Source organism: Lactuca serriola, chromosome 1 (assembly GCF_051521515.1).
Source record: "Lactuca serriola cultivar US96UC23 chromosome 1, Lser_US96UC23_V15, whole genome shotgun sequence".
Classification (NCBI taxonomy): domain Eukaryota; kingdom Viridiplantae; phylum Streptophyta; class Magnoliopsida; order Asterales; family Asteraceae; genus Lactuca; species Lactuca serriola.
This window is the reverse complement of record NC_136408.1, coordinates 178,230,639-178,252,092: the sequence shown is the minus strand read 5'-3', so window position 1 is coordinate 178,252,092 and position 21,454 is coordinate 178,230,639.

Genomic DNA, 21,454 nt, shown 5'->3' with positions numbered 1-21,454 from the left:
CGTGGAAAGGCGCCGGCATGATCTGTACACACTCATGGGGCTTTTGTTTATATGATTCTGGGATATGTTTTTCTATGATGACAGTGGATACACTATGTTTATTACTATTTTTTGAATGGAATTATGTTTTAAAATTGTGAAAATTTAATTGAAAATTTTGGGTGTTACACAAATAATGATCCACAAGTGAGTCTGGTAGTAGGGAAACACTTCGTGCCAAAAACAAATTAATACGAAGAGACAATTTCAATAATTAAAAGATCATGAAGTTATTATGTTTTTATTTACATGAACTTACAACTTTTTATACTTTTAGGAGACTATATTTGCATCCAAATGGAAATGAGGATGAAATGGGTTTCACTATACATGAGTTGTGTTCATATGGTAAATATCAATAAGAAACATGTGAGTTTTGTTCATATGGTAAACATCAATAAGAAACATGATTGCAATATGAAATTTATTTAGTGGGTTAGTTCTTTGTGGTCATAATTATCAATCTCTTGGGTGGGTGTTTCACTCGGTGCACATTTTTTTTGGTTATCTCTCACATTTGTGTAAGTTTTATCTTCTGTTTCAATGACATGGGTTCACTGGATTGGTTGTAAGTGCTATCAATTGGAACAAGTTTTTTCAAGGGAACAAGGAAACAATGCATCATAATCTGGAGATGGTTTTCATGACGAGAGCTCAAGCTGATTTCATTGTTTTCCCTAAGACTCGAGTTGACATTGCTCTATTCGTATGTCACTGCATTAGGACAAGTATAGGTGTTTTACCCAATAAAAAGTCCATTGTACCCACTGTGTTGGAAATAATTGTCTGGATAACAAGATTGCTAAAAACCCCTTTTGACCATTTTGACCCTGTTGTTTTAGAATCATTATAAGCTAGCTTTTTTTTTTTCTTTTAGCAGATGATATTTTTTTCGGCCTCTACATGTTTTGATTTCGTTAGTTTGAACTTTGATATCCATCTGCTTTGTTGGTTTTTTTCTTTATACATTTGCCTTTTGCTTATAGTAGTATTCAATGTCCTTAGAGGCATTTTAGTTCATGCTATTTTTTCTTTTGGTTTTAACTGTTAAGATATCTATTTTCGTTAAGGTTACATGGTGTATACACACACACACACACACATATATATATATATATATATATATATATATATATATATATATATATATATATATATGGTGTAATTTTAATAAATAAATGACTTCATTGTGATTGTATTGACATACCCTATGTACATATTATAGGGCATCATTAAATACTTTCTCCCTAGGAATCAAATACCATTGGACCGGCCCTGACTAGAAACCTCCTCATTAGTGTAAATCCCGAGTATTCGTCCCTACTCTACAATGTCGAAGGAGTGGGATATCCCTCCCAGACGAAAGGAAAGGACAGACTGATCAGTTCAGATCATCGATCGCCTGCAGAATGAACAACAACAAATAACTCCCAACAGAGCTCCAAGTAGACGAACTCCTGAATCTTGAAGATCCGACTCCAACCCTGACAAAAAAAGCCCAAGACTGTTATCATCATGGAGGACCTATGCGAGATACGGCTCCAAACATGCCCTCAATACAAGATCATCAATAATCCTCCAGACAAGAGCTTGAGGAATTCTTAATTACTAGGATAGTAGAGTAGTCAATAGGGAAACATAGAAGCTTCAGTCAAGAATGTCATCTAGAACCTATAAGAATGGATGAGATGGCCAATTAGGCGACAACTGACCCACCTTTTGGCACCGTAATTGAGACATAACCTGAGAAAAATAAAGCAAGACAGTTAGAATTAAGATAAGGTAATTAAAAGGTTACAAAATGACAGAATAACAGTTTGCAAGCATCAATACGACGTCGTGTGTACTTGAAGCTGCCTCGGTGTATTAAAGATGCATGACGTGCCTCAAAAACTTGATTATAACACTTGGACCCAAGTATTTTCCCTTTTAACCCTTGATGCAAAAACTAAATTTCAAAAGGATTCCCCATGTACGTGGCGCATACGTTTATATATGCTTAGCGCTCATGGGCATGTAGAACCAGGAACCTGAGCCATGTATGCGGGGCATACGAGGCTTATGCGGGCCGTACGTGGCTAATGCTAAAACCCTAATTTTAGGGCATGAGCCCTATTTAAGCTAACTTATTACTCTTGGACCCTCACCCTTATCAGCCTCCACTGATTATTAACGTCCCTAAAACCCTAGTTTGCTATTGAGAGTGATCTTTGAGTTTGGAACTAACTTTGGTGGCCTTTTTGGTGCTTTTGCAGAAGAAGAACTTGGTGTTCAAGGGTTGGAGATGGTTGAGCTTCAAGATACAGAATCTACATCATCTTATGAATCTTTTGAAGGAAAAACGCTCATACCTTTTTGTTTCCTTTGATATTTAGAGTTAGGGTTTGGTTATCAGTTCTTTTGGGTCTATGGATTCTGTTTTGTGAGTTGGGTAACTCCCGAAGCTTGTAATGCTAGATCTTAGTCCCTTTAGTGTGTTAGAGTCATAAAAATTCTATCTTTTTGGGCTCCCATACGACATACGAAGGCATAAAGTTGCCAACTTTATGCCCTAGGAACCCTTAAATGACCTAGTGGGCCTTTGGACAATTGTTGGACTTTTCTGGCTTTTAGGCATTAGCTAGATTTTGGGCTTTGGCCTGTTTATGGTAGGTGGGCATCAGATTTTGTTGCGGGCCTTTTAAGCCTTAGGGCCCATTTTTGTATTATGGGACAGTGTTGACTAAATCCATTATGGGTAAGGTGAAGGCGGCCCTGACCTTAGGAATTAGATTTGAATTTAGGCCCATAGTCATGATTGTTAAGCCATTCCCAATTAGGGTAATCTACATATGTTCAGTATGGGGTTTTCCGGATCAGTAGCCAAGTAGTTAGTATTTACCAGAAGATCTAAGCGAGTCTCCTCCCTGTATCCATGGGTCGAAGGCACCAATGCTAGCCCATTACTCGGTTACGTAGGATGGTAGCTATGGTGTGATATATATATATATATATATATATATATATATGTGTGTGTGTGTGTGTGTATATATATATATATATATATATATATGTTTCAATGATGGGGTTGAAATCTACCCCAGGGCGGGGCCCATACTTGCTTATTTGGTTGGAATATACCTTACAGCTAGGCCCAATTGTATGTTTGGTTTGTGGTATATTGGGAAAAATCACTAAGATTTACTTTACAGTTTGTGTTGAGGTTTTAGGTACTTCTGGTAGTAAGGGGAAGGGTCCAACTTAATGGCGCAACATTCACTCCCCCTATTTTCTGCACTTATTGATATTGTCACTCTGATGATTTGATATGATGATTATTTTATGGATTTTATAATCAAACTTATGATTGTAAATCTTAATAAAAAAATGAAATTTTTTCTTCTAATTTTTGGGTTGTTACAAGTTGGTATAAGAACCTAGGTTTGAGGGATTCGGGCACACTCTCAGGTGTGTCAAAACTTAAATTGAGGAAATGATAATATTTTCAAAAGAAAAATGATTGAATTTTTCTGAAAAAGGTGTTCTTAACTAAAATAGTAGAATTGGATGTCATATATTTCTTGGAATCGATGCTGACTTTGTATTTGCTAAGTGTATGCTTTCAAAGTTATATATAATTAGAATGGCATAGCCCTAGAATGATGAATTTTGCCTCATTTCCTGTTCCTTGTTTGGTGTGGACTTTGGGTAGAAACGTTATTTGATAGTCTTTGTGATTTTATTTGTGTATAACTTGCATGCATATGGCAACCAGCACTGCTGATTGAGATTTCTGGTCCTGTGAGGGTTGATAAATTCTAGAAGAGTCTAGTATGTATGTGTTGTGTTTTAGTAGTTATGTTTCTAAGTATAGTATGGATGAATCAGGTCTGACCTTGAGGAAGGCACAGGGAGGTGTGAAAGGTAGTATTGGGCCCGTACTACTTGAAGCACATGACCTGCACCCAAGACGAGTGCAGACCTAGAAACTCCAAGGAGACCAGTGAGGAGAAGCCCCTCGAACATCTTTATAAATTTATTTCTATGTTGTATTTTCAGTTTGGGGATGGTGATTGCTACGCGAGGAGGTTCAGGTGCAGCTGTTGAGCCGATTGATGAGAGGCTACGTGAGCTTATCACAACCAAGGTTACTCACGGCATCCTGGATGCTAACCTTGTGATTTTTGGTACCATCAAGGAGGGGATTATGGAGATCATGGAGGAGCACCTCAAGTGATTTCGAGTCGAGATTGTCACATGACCGATTAGGACTCGAACTCCCTTGTTTCGGGAGTTCACGGCATGCGGAGGACATGGGTTCTTTAAAGTTAAGGACCTCATCGCTTGTTGTCAATGGATCGGTGACATAGAGAATGCTTAGTGTGTGAGCGTTTTCCCCAAGGCGCCAAAAGTGGGATTCACGTCCGACTTGCTGAGGGACCGAGTATGGGACTAGTGGGAGGAGTTTACTTGAGCGGCTGGCACGAGAATTGTAAATAGTGATGACTTGGGAGGATTTTGTGCAGAGGTTTTAATAGGAGTTTGCACTGGCCATTGAGGTGCAACAGTTGGTGAGGGAGTTCCAGAACCTTCACTAGACAACAAAGATTGTGGGGGAGATCACCACCAAATTCAGAGAGAGGGCATTGCTAGTTCCACAGTACGCCGCAGATGAGGAGATGAGGAAGACGAGATATCATGCTATACTGAGGGATGATATTGTAGAGTTTGTAAGCTTTTCAAGGTGCAAGACCCTAAATGATATGATTGATAAGGCCCGTGGATAGCAGTAGGCTAGGCCAACAAGCCCAAGACCTCCAATGTTCAAAGCAGAGGCCAGCGGGGCTAAGTCTGATGTGCTAAGTGTGGCTAGCCGCACAGTAGAGCCTATCGATCTGCAGGCTCTGGATGTTTCATTTGTGGCCAGGCAAGTGACATCAGCAAGGAGTGCCCGAATAGGGCTCTGATTTTTCTTCACTACAACTGGACTGGCCATAAAAAGGTGGATTGTTTGAGATTGTCTGGCGGAGCAGTGGTAGCGTCGTGCCTGCGACCTTGAGGATTATCGATGGCCGCCAGGGCAAGGCGGATGCTCCTGCGGTGAAAAGTAAGGCGTTTCAGTTGCCCACCGATGAGGCTCACGCAGTGCCGGACGTATTTACTGGTATGTGACTTAACTATATCTTTTATTTCTTTCTAATTATGCTCATGTTTATTATGATCTTGTATAGGGACCTTTTTGGTCAATGAGTTGTCTGATCATGCTTTTTTTAATCGGGGCTACCCGATCCTTTGTATCTCTTGCGCTCAACAAGAAGTTTGAATACGCTCCGAGGACATTGGACTCCCCTCTGGAGTTGGAGATTGTCGATGATCATATGGTGACTGTTGCGAGGGTATTCTGTGGATGTGTTATGAACATGTTTAGTGAAAAGTTTCCTATTTATTTGATACTGATTCCCTTAAGGGGATTGAAGGTGATCACCGGGATAGACTTGTTGGGGCCCAATGGGGCCATGATTGATTGTGAGCGAAAACTGGTGAGAGTTCAAACTCCAAGTAGGGGAGAACTAGTCATTACTAGTGAGAGATCTTCGCATGGACCAACTCTCTATTCAATTGCGAGGGCGAGGAGGCTCCTTTAGCAGGGTTGTTCTATATATTTCGTTTATGTTTTAGATACACGGGTTAAGGCCATGACAGAGTTGAGTAGGGTACCCATTGTGCAGGATTTTCTCCATGTGTTTCCCGAGGAGTTTTTGGGAGTGCCTCCCGAGAGGTTGGTTGAGTTTTGGATTGATTTGATGCTTGGTTCGGCTCTGATAGCTAAGGCGTCATATCGCCTAGAGCCGCAAGACTTGCAAGAGTTATCTATGCAGCCACAGGATTTGCTAGATAGGGGTTTTATCTGTCTGAGCAGTTCCCCATGGGGAGCACAGATCTTGTTTGTGAAAAAGTAGGATGGTTTATACAAGATGTGTATCGATTATCGGGAACTGAACAAGCTAATGATGAAGAACCGTTTCATACTTCCAAGGCTCGATGATCTATTTGATCAACTTCAGGGTGCATCTTGGTTCTCCAAGATTTATCTATGGTCAGGATACATCCAGATGAGGATCAGAGATGAGGATGTTTAGAAGACGACCTTTAGTTTGTATCGATAAAACTGGTAATGTATTCCCCAAACTATGCCTATTATAGTTTGTATGAAAAGTTATGTTCTTAGTTCGTGATTTGTTCTGCAAATTGTGCAATTATGATTTGAAAGTGTCCCTTATGCTCCACATAATACAAAAGGGAATAAAATATGTGTATATTTTATGAAAATCGATGGACTGAATCAATTGCATAAGTTTTAAACTGGTGGAAAACCATTTTTTTTTCCGTTCACAAAATCATTTTTGTTTGGCTTGTATTCCCCCAACTCGTTATCATCGTTACAATTTCGTGGAGATGCCTTTCATGCTCACCAATGCACCATCAGCATTCATGGATCTCAAGAACCGGGTTTGCAGGCCAATGTTGGATCGGTTTGTGATTGTTTTTATTGAAGATATTATGGTCTATGCCAAGTCCAAGGAGCAGAATGAGCAACATTTGCAAGAGGTGTTGGAGACCTTGAGGAGGGAGAGGCTATGTGCCACATTCTTCAAATGCGAGTTTTGGTTGCATGTGGTGCAGTTTTTGGTGCAAATCATTAACTAGGATGGAATCTTGGTGGACCCGGCCAAGATCGAGGTTGTGATGTGTTCGGAGTTTGTGAAAAACACATCTAAGATTCGAAGCTTCTTCGCTCTTGAGGGGTATTATCAGATATTTATTCAGGACCTCTCCAAGATTGTGATGCCTCTAACCCGATTAACCAAGAAGAATGTGAATTTTTGGTGGGGTCCAGTTTAGTAGTTCGCCTTTAAGACTCTAAGGCAGAGGTTGTACAAGGCCTCGATTCTCGCGTTACATGAGGGATTGGATGATTTTGTGGTTGACTGTGATGCCTCTATTTTAGGATTGGGAGTTATCCTCATGCAGAGAAGGCATGTGATTGCTTACGACTCGAGGCAGCTGAGGCCTCACGAGGCGAATTACCCCATGCATGATTTGAAGTTGGGGGTGGTGGTGTTTGCCCTCAAGATCTGGAGGCACTATTTGTACATGGTCAGATTCACTATTTACACTGAATATGCGGAAGCGGAGGTGGTTGGATGTGGTAAAAGACTATAACTGTGAGATTTTGTACCACCTCGGGAAGGCCAATGTGGTGGTTGTTGCTTTGATTCGGAAGGTGGTGTGCTCATCGATTCAGGATATTTGTTTGAGGATGACTGTTACTTCACCTTTGTTGGATCTGATCAAGGTAGCTCAGGTAGAACGATCGAAAAAGGAAAATTGGAAGACTCAGCGAATTAGAGGGCACATTCCTTTGTTTGTTTGGGACAATCATATGTTATTGACTCAGTGTGGTAGGGTCTGGGTTTTGGCATCAGGTGGGGTGAGATAGACGATTACGGAGGAGGCACATAAATCAAACTTTTCTATCCATACGAGGGCTACGAAGATGTACCGATACTTGACATTAAGTTACTTGTGGCCCTGCATGAAGTGGAAAGTTTCTTGGTTTGTTGAGTGGTGTTTGACTTGTAGGAAGGTCAAAGCCGAACTTCAAAGACCTCACGAGAAGGTTTAGTTGTTGACCATTCCTATGTGGAAGTGGGAGGAGATCGCTATGGATTTCATCACCAAATTGCCCAGGACGGCATGGGGTGTTGATTCGATCTGGGTTGTTGTGGACAGACTTACCAAGAGTGCACATTTTATCCTGATTGTCGAGAGTATATCCAAAAAAAAGCTAGCTGAGATTTATATCCGGGTGTTGATGGTTAGGCATGGGGTGCCTGTGTTAGTGGTCTCGAATTAAGATGTTCGTTTCCCCTCCGAATTTTGGAGGAAGTTCGACGAGGAGTTAGGAACTCAGCTGGATTTCAGTACAACATACCACCCCCAAACCGGCGAACAGAGTTGGGATACTTAACTTCCACTGGTAGAGTTCTCCTACAACAACATTTATCATGCTATTATTGATCGACCACCATTCGAGATGTTGTATGGAAGGATGTGTAGGACCCTGGTTTGTTGGAGGAAGTCGGACATCAGGTAATGGGGAGCACTGAGGTGGTGCTTAAGACCACCAAGTAGATTATGAAGGTGTGTGACAGGTGGCAGATTACATAGAGTTGCAAGAAGAGTTATGCTGACCGACCCCGTTCGGACCTTGAGTTTCAGGTAGGAGACTTTGTTTTGCTGAAGGTGTCATCCGATTTGGGAAACGGGCTAAGCTGGGTCCCCGATTCATTGGTCCATTTAGGATTGCAGCCCGAGTGGGCAGGTTTGCATACTAGATGGATCTTCTTGATGAGCTCAATCAGATCCTTAACACTTTCTATGTGTCCCAGTTACGAAAATGTGTTGCCGATGATTCAGCGGTGATCTCGTTGGATGATATACAGTTAGATGAGCTTCAAGATCATAAATCTACATCATCTTAGGAAGATTTTGAAGGCAAAAAGCTCATATCTTGTTGTCTCCTTTGATAATTAGAGTTAGTGTCCATGGCTCTTTTGTGAGTTAGGTAACTCCAGAAGCTTGTAATGCTAGATCTTAGTCCCTTTGGTGTGTTAAAGTCATAAAAATGCTATCTTGATGGTTGTTATGCCACCATGCATGGATATGGGTCCATAAAGTAAGTCTTGATGGACAAAATTGGATGTTGGGCTCCCATAATACATGAAAAGGCATAAAGTTGCCAACTTTATGCATTAGGACGATTTAAATGACCGAGATCTAGAAGTTGGTATAAGTGACTCCATGGATTAAGCACTTAATGGCTGAAAGTGATTAACAACTTAGTACAATGGGCGTACTAAGATGTATGTCGTGAACCGCTTAGGATTGAGTACGCCAAGCATACTAATATGTACGCCGCGTGTATGCTCCAATGGGCCTTAGGACAATTGTTGGACTTTTGTGGCTTTTGGGACTTAACTATCTTTTGGGCTTGGCCTGTTTAGGGTAGGTTGGCCTCAGATTTTGTTGTGGGCCTTAAAGGGTTATGAGTTGGGCCTTTTGGGCCTTAGGGCCCATTATTGTGTTGTGGGCGATGGTTGATTAAGTCTATTATGGGTAAGGTGAAGGGGTCCGTAATGTTAGGAATTGGATTGGAATTTAGGCCCATAGTGATGATTGTTAACCCATTCCTAATTAGGGTAATCTGTATATGTTCAGTGTGGGATTTTCTAGATTAGTAGTTGAGTAGTTAGTATTTACCAGCTGACCGAGGTGAGTCTCCTCCTTGTATCCATGGGTCGAAGTCACCAATGTCATCCTCGTATTCGGTTATGAAGAATGCTAGCTATAACGCCCTCGTTTCCACGCTAGGCATTATTGTTGATGTAATAGTCTAGGTTAACCTTTGTAACTCTTTTGAAGTATTATGATGAAATATTTGAGTATTATGTGTTTTATGCTTAGTTGTGTGCCTTAATTGAATTAAGAATAAAATAAGCATCAAAATTAAAGTGTGAGATAAACCTGATATCCTTACATAAAGTTGTAGTAGTTGAAACAAGGATTCCGGAGATAAAAAGAATGCCGAAATCCGAGTTATAACGAAAAAGTTATGACCTCTCGAAGTTTCACGACAGAACTTGCACGACACTGAATGACGTCAAATATGAATTTAAGATAGAGCGGTATCTAACCTTAGTGATCTACACGAAAGTCATAGAGTATGTTAAACCGAGAGCGTACATAAAAAGAATGTCCAAATCTGACTTCGTATGAGGAAGTTATGATTTTTCGAAGTTTCGACTTAGCAGCGGATAGCCCAAAGTTCGAATTTGAGATCGAGCAGTTATTAGCTGAAAGATTCTAAATGAGAATCGAAGATCTCCTCAATGTTAGTGCAACGGTAAAAAGACAGACGAAAACGGGCGTCGAATGAAGAAGTTATGAACTTATAACAGAGTTTTTCTGTCCCGACCTACTAGAAATAATATTTATAATATATAAAAAAAATTAACTCAGAATTAGCCAACGGAGTCTAAATGAGAGTTGTAGAGCATAATCTCATCTATGCGTGGATATAAAGAACGTTGAAAATGGAGCTCGTATGCGAAAGTTATGAATTTCTGAAGTTTGGGGTGTGAACCCTAAGGCTGTGTCAGAGCCCACGAGGTGAACATATGTAGTTCAAGAGGTGAGCATTAGTGGCTCATGAGGTGAGCATTAGTGGCTCACGAGGTTAACAGATGATGGAGGTCTTCCAGGGCAAGTGGCCATGACGAACGCAATGACGTATCGAGCTCACGAGGTGAGCATATGTAGCTCACGAGGTGAGCATATGTAGCTCACGAGGTGAGCCTAGCTTACGAGGTGAATATTACAAATTCACGAGGTCAACCTAGAAAATTCACCCTATAAATAAAAATCAAGGGTTAGTCGAGTTTGGTTGCTCATCTCTTAATCTCCCACTCCCGATACTCTCTCTAAGACCTATTTTAACCCCCCAAAGCACCGGTATCATCCCGATACCCGAAGCAAGTACCGAAGCCCGAAGATCCCAAGAAGAAAAGAGTTTCCGAGCCGAAGCTCTGCCCGCGAGAAGCCTGGTGTGTGAAGTGATCCCGATTTCACCGAAGAATACTACTCTTAGAGCTGTAGTATTGCCCGATCATCTTCTGATCAAGTGAGTGTGTAGTTACTTTCTTCTAACGCAATGATATGTAGTATCTCTATAAAATACGTGCTATGTGTTATATTTATATTATCTCGTTATTTGGAATGGGTAAGTGTGCGTGGTTGGTTTCTGTTAACACACATATATAAATTATACTTTACAAAATACGTGCCATGTGAATATATACTATTTGTCATGTTATATGAGTGCCAAAAGAATTTGTTATACGGGTTTTATGTTGTATATAAACAAGTATATTTTATATACAAATATGTGGGTAGATAGTGATGTGTGATGAAATAAAAATGTTGAGAGGCCTCAATGTCATTATGATCCAGTCATCTAGCGGAATTTAGATGACGACCACAGACTCTTTCTAGATAGTCCCGTGGAACACCAGTAGACTCATAACCTGTAGGTGTTAATGAACTTGGGTGTTCATTCGCTGTATTCCATCCCCCTCATGGTTGCCTTATTTGACAAATATTGTTGGGAAACCCCCGAAGCATGTGATGTTTCCCCGATAAAATATTCTTAGACTAGGTCCCTTGTGAAAGGTATTTAGGGATATAAAGTGAGAATAACGGGAATGAGTAATTGGGTTATTGTTGATTGATGAAATTAAAGTAATTATTTATTGTGGGTTGAAAACCCTATATGCTCACCAGGCTCCCAAGCCTGACCCACTAAGTTGGATAACTTGTCAAGTTATTTTTGGATTATAGACCTGTTGTTATATTTAACTGTTGTAAGGTCTGTATTGAAATATTTATGCTTTTGGTCTGTTTATCGGAACATGACATCCCGAGTATTGTAGTATAATGAAAAATACATTTCTTTAAGAAATGCTTTGGTAAATCTTATTTTTATCATATTTTGTTTTGGGAACAAATTCTGCAACTCTTTTATTCAAAGGATTACTCTGAAGTTATTTTAAAAGCATAAATTAAACCGGTCTTTTTCTAGTCATGATTATGGGGATGTCACAGTTGGTATCAAAGCATTAGTTTAAGCGAACTAGGAATTTGTAGGATTTCTAGACTTAAACTTAGAATGCGAAGCGAAGATTGTGAGATGAGTGTCTGCCATATTCTAGGCACGAGCACTAGTATATTTTAGGAAAGATGCCTAAAATGCTTCTATGTGCTAAATGTTTTATGTTTGCCATATATGAAATTGTTTGTTCGTATCTATGGTCTGTGGCCGACTGGATTTGGGAACCTTATGTGTTTAGGATTTAAGCGTACGACTACGATATTAAAACTAGCATGTAAATGTTTCAGAGTGAAAAGGATGATTTGAACGTCTATCGAAATAGAGATCTAAGTTCACCTAATTTGGTGTATAGATTGAAATGGAAAACACACAAAGTGGATTGGGAAACGACAACCCGCAGTCTGAGCCATAAATGATTGGGAGTGAACTAGAACTTACAGCTGCACCTGAGCCAATCACGATGGCGGGAGTATACGCAATGGTGCGAATGATGTTGGATCATCAGATGGAAGAAATAAGGCGTCTACTTCAACAAAGTAAGGACGAACTTACTGTGCCCGTACGCCAGACACCTACTCTTGAGATAACTATCGGGGTTACTAAGTCAGTCGAAGAAGTGATCAACGGTAGTATCCCCAACAAGGTTGAAGGTGGCAAGAAGAGGAAATTTGAGGGGTCTTCAAGGTCTGACAATAAAAACATGTTCTCAAGGTATGGAGGAGTAGGTGAAGCAACATGGTGTGACAAGTATGGAAGAAAGCACAACAGGAGATGCCATAAGGAAGTGACCTACTTTAAATGCGGGAAGATTGGTCACTATGCCCACGAATGTGCAACCGAGGAAGAAGTTTTCTTTAAGTGTAGTAAAGAGGGACACTTCAAGCAAGAGTTCCCTATGAGAGTTACCAAGCCAAGTGTACCGCTAAAGAACTATGAGAGATGCGACGAAGATGTGACTTGTTATAAATTTGGAAAGACTGGGCATTACGCCAACAAGTGTGCATCCAAAAAGAGGGTGTGTTATGAATGCCGAGGAGAAGGGCATTTATCTAGGGACTGCCTGAAGACGAATGAGGGAGCAAAACCAAATGCACTGCCACAACCAAAGGCAGAAGCATTTTAAATGATCCTTGATGAAGCAAATGAAAAAGCAAGGAATCAAGGATGAAGACTTCGTATCAAGGTATAGCTAGTATCAGGAAGTATAGCCTATTAGAGGCATAATATAGGGTGAACTTGAAATTTTGTTTAATAGTTTCAAGAATTAATATAAACCCTGGTTTTCTTATCTAATCTGTTGAATGACACCTATCGAAGGATATCGTAAGAGTGGTGTCTTGCCTTTAGTTTATGTCTGATAAACTAAAGGAACGTTTAGAGGAGTACGATACGTCTGAAGTACACCTGCGATTGGTAGGATGATGGAACGAATGGTGTAATTCTTGAAGTTGTCCCATCTTCTAGAATTTCCATCACCAACCGAGTTGAAGTAGAATTGATGATTGAAGATACGCATGGAAGAAGTCCTAGTAGAGTCTAGGATAATTTTTATGATTAATTGGACACATCAGTATGTGTTAAATTGTTTTGTGATTTTAGGACTTGAGGACTGCGAGACAATACTTGGGATGAGTATGAGTAGGTGTGAATAGCAGTAGAGATCTATACTACTGGAAGCATAGGACTCACGCTTGGATCAGGGAAAGTCACAAGGTTACCAAGAAGCTAGTAATTGGTCTCGTTTTATTCAAGTATGTCGTTACCATTGTTTCGGTAATGACTAAGGAGATTATTATTATTCCAACCCTAGTGGTCATGTCAAATTGAGTCCGACTACGATGAGTTTGTTACGTGGTTCAGATAACCAAGTTCGATGTAACATCTGACCTAAGTCAAAAGATTGAAATCAATGTAATCGATAGCATCACGCTTGTTGTTAAGGAAGCTTGTAGCTAGAAATGCTACATGAAAAAAATGTGATTATTTCACATTAGAATATGAAGGAAGGTATATTCCATTCTGGAATTTGACTCTAAGAGACCTGAGTCTAAACGTTGCATCATAGGATGAGAGGTCATTAGAACATGACCCATCGGTCTGTTACAATAGATAAGGGAAAGTACTTATCCTAATAAGAAGAAGGAGTCCTCAATAAGGATTTATTTTGTAACTTGAAGGTTACGAATAAAAGTCCAATTATTGGGTCACGTGGTCAACCAAGAAGGGATAATGGTTGATCCAGCGAAGATTGAAGCTGTGATGAAGTGGGAACAACCGAAAAGTCCCACGGAGATCCAAAGCTTTCTAGAATTAGCCAGATATTACCGAAGGTTTATCCAAGGATTTTCTTCAATTGCTACTCCACTAACAGATTTGACCCACAAAGGATATACTTATGCTTGGAGTGATAAGCACATAGAAGCATTCGAGTTACTAAAGAAGGAGCTATGTGAGGCACTGATTCCTTCTCTACCCGATGGAGTTGAAGAATTGACTGTCTATAGCAATGCGTGTGGTGTTGGGTTGGGTTGTGTTTTGACCCAAAGAGAAAAGGTGATAGCATATGCGTCTTGATAGCTGAAAGAGCATCAAAAGAACTACCCCACTCATGATTTGGAGTTGGCAGGGGTAGTTTTCTCTATAAAGATATGGAGGCATTACCTCTATGACACGAAGTGCAAACTTTTCACTAATCATAAGAGTCTCCAATATCTCTTTAGTCAGAAAGAATTGAATATGAGGCAACGACGCTGGCTAGTGTTACTTGAGGACTACGATTGTGAGATACTTTACCACCCCGGTAAAGCGAATGTTGTCGCTGATGCTCTCAGTCGGAAAGTCAATCTTGAAAGAAAAAGGCCAAGAGTGAAGAGAATTGAAGTTGTCTCGACAATTGTGGAAAGTATAAAGAAAGCTCAAGAGGAAGCTTGATAGAAGAATGACCGAAAGGAAGAAGGTTTGGGCAAAACGTTGGTGTTCGGTATAACCAGTCATGGACTGAAAGTATTCCAAGATCGTATTTGGGTACCAAAGACTAGAGGAGTAAGAAATCTTATGATGGAAGAATCTCACAAAACCATGTACTCGATTCATCCTGGCAGCACTAAAAATGTATAGGTACCTAAGACCCTACTACTGGTGGCTGACGATAAAGCTCGACATTGCGAAGTATGTGGCCGAGTGTGTGACCAGTGCAAGAGTTAGGTCACAACATCAGAAACCATACGGGAGTTTAGAACCTTTACCTATACCTATGGGTAAATGAGAAGACATTTCTATAGATTTTGTCACTAAGCTGCCCAAAACAAAGAATGGTCACAATATGATTTGGGTGGTCCTTGATCGATTCACTAAAAGTGCACATTTCATAGCAGCCAATGAGAAATGGTCTATGGATAAGTTTGTGAATTCTTACGTGAAGAAAATTATGAGGTTTCACAGTGTTCCGTTAACGATTGTATCAGATCGTGACAGCCGTTTCACCTCAAGGTTTTGGAAAAGTCTACAAGAGGAAATGGGTACCAAGTTCTGTTTAAGTACATCTTACCATCCACAAACTGATGGTCAGAGTGAAAGAACAATATAAACACTTAAAGATATGTTGAGAGCATGTACCCTAGAATTTCTAGGTAACTGGGATGAACATTTACCTATGTTAGAATTTTCCTACAATAATAGTTTTCACTCGATCATAAAGATGAAACCTTATCAAGCTTTGTACGGAAAGAAGTGTCGTACGCCGTCTTGTTGGCTTGAGGCTGGAGAAAAGCTATTTATGGGACCCGAGATGGTCCATCAGACTGCTGAGAAGTTGAAAGTGATCAGGGAAAGAATGTTAGCAGCTTAGTATCGTCAAAAGCTACGCTGACAAGAAAAGACGACTGATGACTTTTGAAGTTGGAGATTCGATTTTGCTTAAAGTCTCGCTGTGGAAGGGACTTATAAGATTTTGTAAAAGGGGAAAGTTGAGTCCAAGGTTTATTGGACTGTTTAAAGTTCTTCAGAGGATTGGGAACCAAGCTTACAAGCTAGAACTACCAGAAGAATTGGATGGTATTCATAACACTTTTCATGTGTGTTATTTGAGGAAGTTCACGGGAGAAGTTCCCGATATAATTCCAATTTCCGAATTGAGAATTGATAAGAACAAAAGGTTAATTGAAGAACCTGAGGCAATCTTTCACCAAAAGACTACGAAATTGCAACAAAAGATGGTCGAATTAGTTCTTGTCCGTTGGAAACATACGAATGGGCCAAATCTCACCTGGGAAGCGGAGAGTGACATGTTGAGTCGCTATCCGCATTTGTTTGTTGATGTGTGATTCCGGGGACGGAATCATCCTAAGGGGGAGAGAATTGTAGCGCCCGCATTTCCAGGCTAGGCATTATTGTTGATGAAATAGTCTAGGTTAACCTTTGTAACTCTTTTGAAGTATTAATGATGAAATATTTGAGTATTATGTGCTTTATGCTTAGTTGTGTAGCTTAATTGAATTAAGAATAAAATAAGCGTCAAAATTAAAGTGTGAGATAAACCTGATATCTTTACAAAAGTTGTAGTGGTTGAAACAAGGATTCCGGAGATATAAAGAACGCCGAAGTCCGAGTTATAACGAAGAAGTTATGACCTATCGAAGTTTCACGACAGAACCGACACGACACTAAATGACGTAAAATATGAATTTAAGATTGAGCGATATCTAGCCTTAGTGATCTAAATGAAAGTCGTAGAGTATGTTAAACCGAGAGCATACATAAAAAGAACATCCAAATCTGACTTCGTATGAGGAAGTTTTGATTTTTCGAAGTTTCGACTTAGCAGTAGACAGCTCGAAGTTCGAATTTGAGATCGAACGGTTTTTAGCCGAAACAATCTAAACGGGAATCGAAGATCTCCTTAAGGGTAGTGCAACGGTAAAAAGACAGACGAAAACGGGTGTCGGATGAAGAAGTTATGTACTTATAACGGAGTTTTCCTGTCCCGACCTACTAGAAATAATATTTTATAATATATAAAAACATAAATTCAGAATTAGCCAACGGAGTCTAAATGAGAGTTGTAGAGCATAATCTCACCTACGCGTGGAGAAAAAGAACATCAAAAATAGAGCTCGTATGCGAACGTTATGAATTTCTGAAGTTCAGGGCGTGAACCCAAGGCTGTGTCAGAGCTCACGAGGTGAACATATGTAGTTCACGAGGTGAGCATTAGTGGCTCACGAGGTGAACAAATGATGGACGTCTTCCAGCGCAAGTGGACATGACGAACTCAATGACGTATTGAGCTCACGAGGTGAGCATATGTAGCTCAGGAGGTGAATATTAGAAATTCATGCGGTGAACCTAGAAAATTCACCCTATAAATAGAAATCAAGGGTTAGTAGAGTTTGGTTGCTCATCTCCTACTCTCCCACTCCTGATACTCTCTCTATGCCCTATTTCAACCCCCGAAAGCTACGGTATCATCCCGATACCCGAAGCAAGTCCCGAAGCCCGAAGATCCCGAGAAGAAAAGAGTTTCCGAGCCGAAGCTCTGCCAGTGAGAAGCCCTGTGTGTGAAGTGATCCCGGTTTCACCGAAGAATACTACTCTTAGAGCTGTAATACTGTCCGATCATCTTCTGATCAAGTGAGTGTGAAGTTACTTTCTTCTAACACATAGATATGAAGTATCTCTACAAAATACGTGCTATGTGTTATATGTATATAATCTCGTTATTTGGAATGCGTAAGTGTGCATGGTTGCTTTCTGTTAACACACATATATAAATTATACTCTATAAAATACGTGCTATGTGAATAGATACTATTTGTCATGTGATATGAGTGTCGAAAGAATTTGTTATACAGGTTTTATGTTGTATATAAACAAGTATATTTTATCTACAAATATGTGGGTAGAACATGGGTAGATAGTGATGTGTGATGAAATAAAAATGTTGAGAGGCCTTGATGTCATTGTTATCCAGTTATCTAGCGGAATTTAGATGACGACCACAGACTCTTTCTAGACAGTCACGTGGAACACCAACAGACTCATAACCTGTAGGTGTTAATGAACTTGGGTGTTCATTTGCTGTATTCCATCCCCCTCATGGTTTCCTTATTTGACATATATTGCTGGGAAACCCCCGAAGCATGTGATGTCGCCCCGATGAAATATTCTTAGACTAGGTCCCTTGTGAAAGGTGTTTAGGGATATAAAGTGAGAATAACGGGAATGCGTAATTGGGTTATTGTAGCTTGATGAAATTAAAGTAATTATTTATTGTGGGTTGAAAACCCTATATGCTCACCAGGCTCCCAAGCCTGACCCACTCAGTTTTCTTTGTATTACAGGTAGTGGCAACAGAGCATAAGTTGGATGAATTATCAAGTTGTTTTTGGATTATACACCTGTTGTTATATTTAACTATTGTAAGGTCTGTATTGAAATGTTTATGCTTTTGGTCTGTTTATCGGAACATGACATCCTGAGTATTGTTGTATAATGAAAAATACATTTATTTAAGAAATGCTTTTGTAAATCTTATTTTTATCATATTTTGTTTTGGGAACAAATTCCACAACTCTTTTATTCAAAGGATTACTCTGAAATTATTTTAAAAGCGTAAATTAAACCGGTCTTTTATGGCTGTGATTTTGGGGATGTCACATTAGCTATGGTGAGATATATATATATATATATATATATATATATATATATATATATATATATATATATATTGTTTTTTTAAGACCAGGTTGAAATATACCCTAGGGCAGGTCCCAATATGGCATGTCAGATTGAAATATACCCCAAGGTGGGGTCCATTATCGCATGTTTGGGTAGAAATATACCCCATGGCGGGGCCCATCCTTGCTTATTGGGTTTGAATATACTCTTAGGCTAGGCACAATTGTATGTTTTGTCTGTGGTACTTTGGGAAAACTCACTAAGATGGCATGACATTCACTCCCCACTATTTTTCGCACTTATTAGTATTGTCACTCTGATGATTTGATATAATGATTATGTAATGGATTTTGGGTTGTTACATTGATGAATAGTCGGTTCCAATGCCCAGATTTCATCCAAATTACAACCTAAAAGCTATGGGGGATCAATAATCAAGGATTTTACAAGTAGACTGCATCACCAATTTCATCATAAACACCACAAATTGGCGAATTTAGCAAAACCATAGATTTTTCCCCAATAACCAAAAACCCTAAATTAGGGTTAAATTGACTGATTAAACTAGAAATTAGGCATTAGGGTTTAGTAATCGGTAGTTAAACTAGATATATGACCAATCAATTTTGAATATTTCAAACCAAAGATCCTAAAAGCTCAAAAACCCGAAAAACTGAGAACCAAAGGATCAAGATGCTCAAGATGGATGTTAACGTTCAGTGTAATAAGTAACATAGAAGTAAGGAAATCGAGAAATCAAAGAATGGAAGCTCGAAAACGACAATCTTGCGGCATGTCCGTCGCATGTGAGTGCCAATACAGTGTGGAGACCAATTGGAAAAGGAGGGAAGTCTCGAATAAAGCTAAAAATTGTCATTAAATACTAAATTGATAAAGGTGCATGCGGTGCGTATGCCATGCACCGTGTGTAACAGCCAATTTTCAAAAATTGACACTTTTACCCCGAATGTATTTTACCTACCACTTTTTTACCTTCAAAGATAAAAATCCATGTAAAGCTTAGAAACCTTGCTTAGCCAAAGTCACGAAGCGTGAAAAGAATAACGTAGCAATATTCATAGTAAGCCTCTTAAATTACAGGGAATCTCATTTATAGACAGCCAAGCCATCGAGGAAAAGCATAGGCCGATAAGAAGATAGGTTACTAAGGAATTAACTAGTTAGAAATTGTAATATGTGTTGAAATCACAAGTAAGAATAATAGTGCATTCCTAAAAGATTAAAGACACAAAAAGATTTAAATTTTTTGAATTATACCAATCAAATCTATGTGTACGAAATAATAATTAACATGACGATAACACGACGACGTTAGAATTAGTAGATCCAACCATCATCAAGTCAATGATGAACGTCAAGTATCAGGCGTTCTAGGAAATTATGGAGTTTCTCGGAAGGAAGGAAATATTGAAAAAGGGGATCTAGAAAGTAGGCAGATAACAGACACCTACAAGGAGTTCATCAATGGCAAACCAAAACCCTTCTGTAGAGAGGAAAGAGTAAATGGCTTAATCTATTGGATAAAAGAGATTGAAAGCAAGTGTGTCAAGGACTGTATGGTAAAGCTTACAACCTACACATTTATAGGTAAGGCTCTTATCTGGTGGAATGCTCAGGTAAAAACCTTAGGCGTAGACGTAGCTTACGTAATTCCATTGGAAGGGCTGAAGAAGCTGATGATAAGAGAATTGTGCTCTAGGTAAGACATGATCTATGTGGAATATGAATTCCACCACCTAACTACAAGGAACACAAGCACGACAATCTTTACCAAACTCTTTAAGGACCTTGCCACAATATGTCCAAAATTGATTTGCTTGGAAATCACGAAGATCGAAACATACATCAAAGGGCTAGCTCATGAAATAAAATGATGATATACACAACCCAACCCAATACCTACAAATATGCTAGACAACTAGACTTTAATATAGAAAAACTAGTAATCAAGAAGAAAGCATTCGAATCAAGAAGGAGCTAGAATAGAGTCAAGGATTTCAGAAAGAGGTGGGAAGAAGGTCCCAAGGGAGAATCAATTCGATCCTCATGGAAGGAAATAGACAGCAAGAAGTACCAAAAAAAGATCAACGACTCTGCCAAAAGGATACTTAGGGAGTCTTCCAAAGTGTGAAAATTGTAGTTATCACCATCAGGGAAATTGCAGGGAACTAGTTTATGACAATTGTAGTGGAAAAGGGCATCTCATAAAGTCTTACGGAAACTAACAAAGCCCGTGGAAAGATACTTAAAGTAAAGTATTTAGGATTATAGAATTATGTAAGCTAGATAACCTGTGAAAACATTTATGTAATGCATTGGATATTGAGCGAAAATATTTGCGATCCTTGAAAGGAATGTAATATATATGCAGTTATTTATAATATAATCACGTGTAAGATATTCATAAGGATGGTAAAATTAGTACTTACACATGGAAATTAGAACATAGAAATCCCTCTAGAAATCAATAACAAAACAAAGAAAGAATAATATCTAAACCTAGGTTTCCTATTGGTGTAAAAAGAAAATAAATAGACACCAAAAGGATGAAGTTAAACAACTAGAAGTAGAAACAATGAGAACACAGAGGAAGTGTGACCATGGGAGAATAAGTTAACCACAAAAAGGAAGAATCAAATAGAGATTAAGAAATCGGTCTACCTTGATAAGAGAACCCTATGATCTAAATTTCGGGACGAAATTCCTTAAAAAGGGGGCGAAGAATGTAACAATTGCAAAAGTTCTCACCATTCAACAATTGTAAAAGACTTAAAATATGATAATTATCCAAACACAAAGAACAGACGCCAAATATATGAGAAAAAGTAGTCCAAAATATATGAAAATCGCACAAGTAGGTGGGGAAAAAGTAACATTATCAAATAACATATTAGGAAAGTACTCACCGACGTGGTCTGAAGGACATAAACTTCGTAAAAATCTAACTTCGATCAGAGGAGTTTTGATTTTTTTAAAAGGATAAAATCAACTATATCAATAAATTTCACA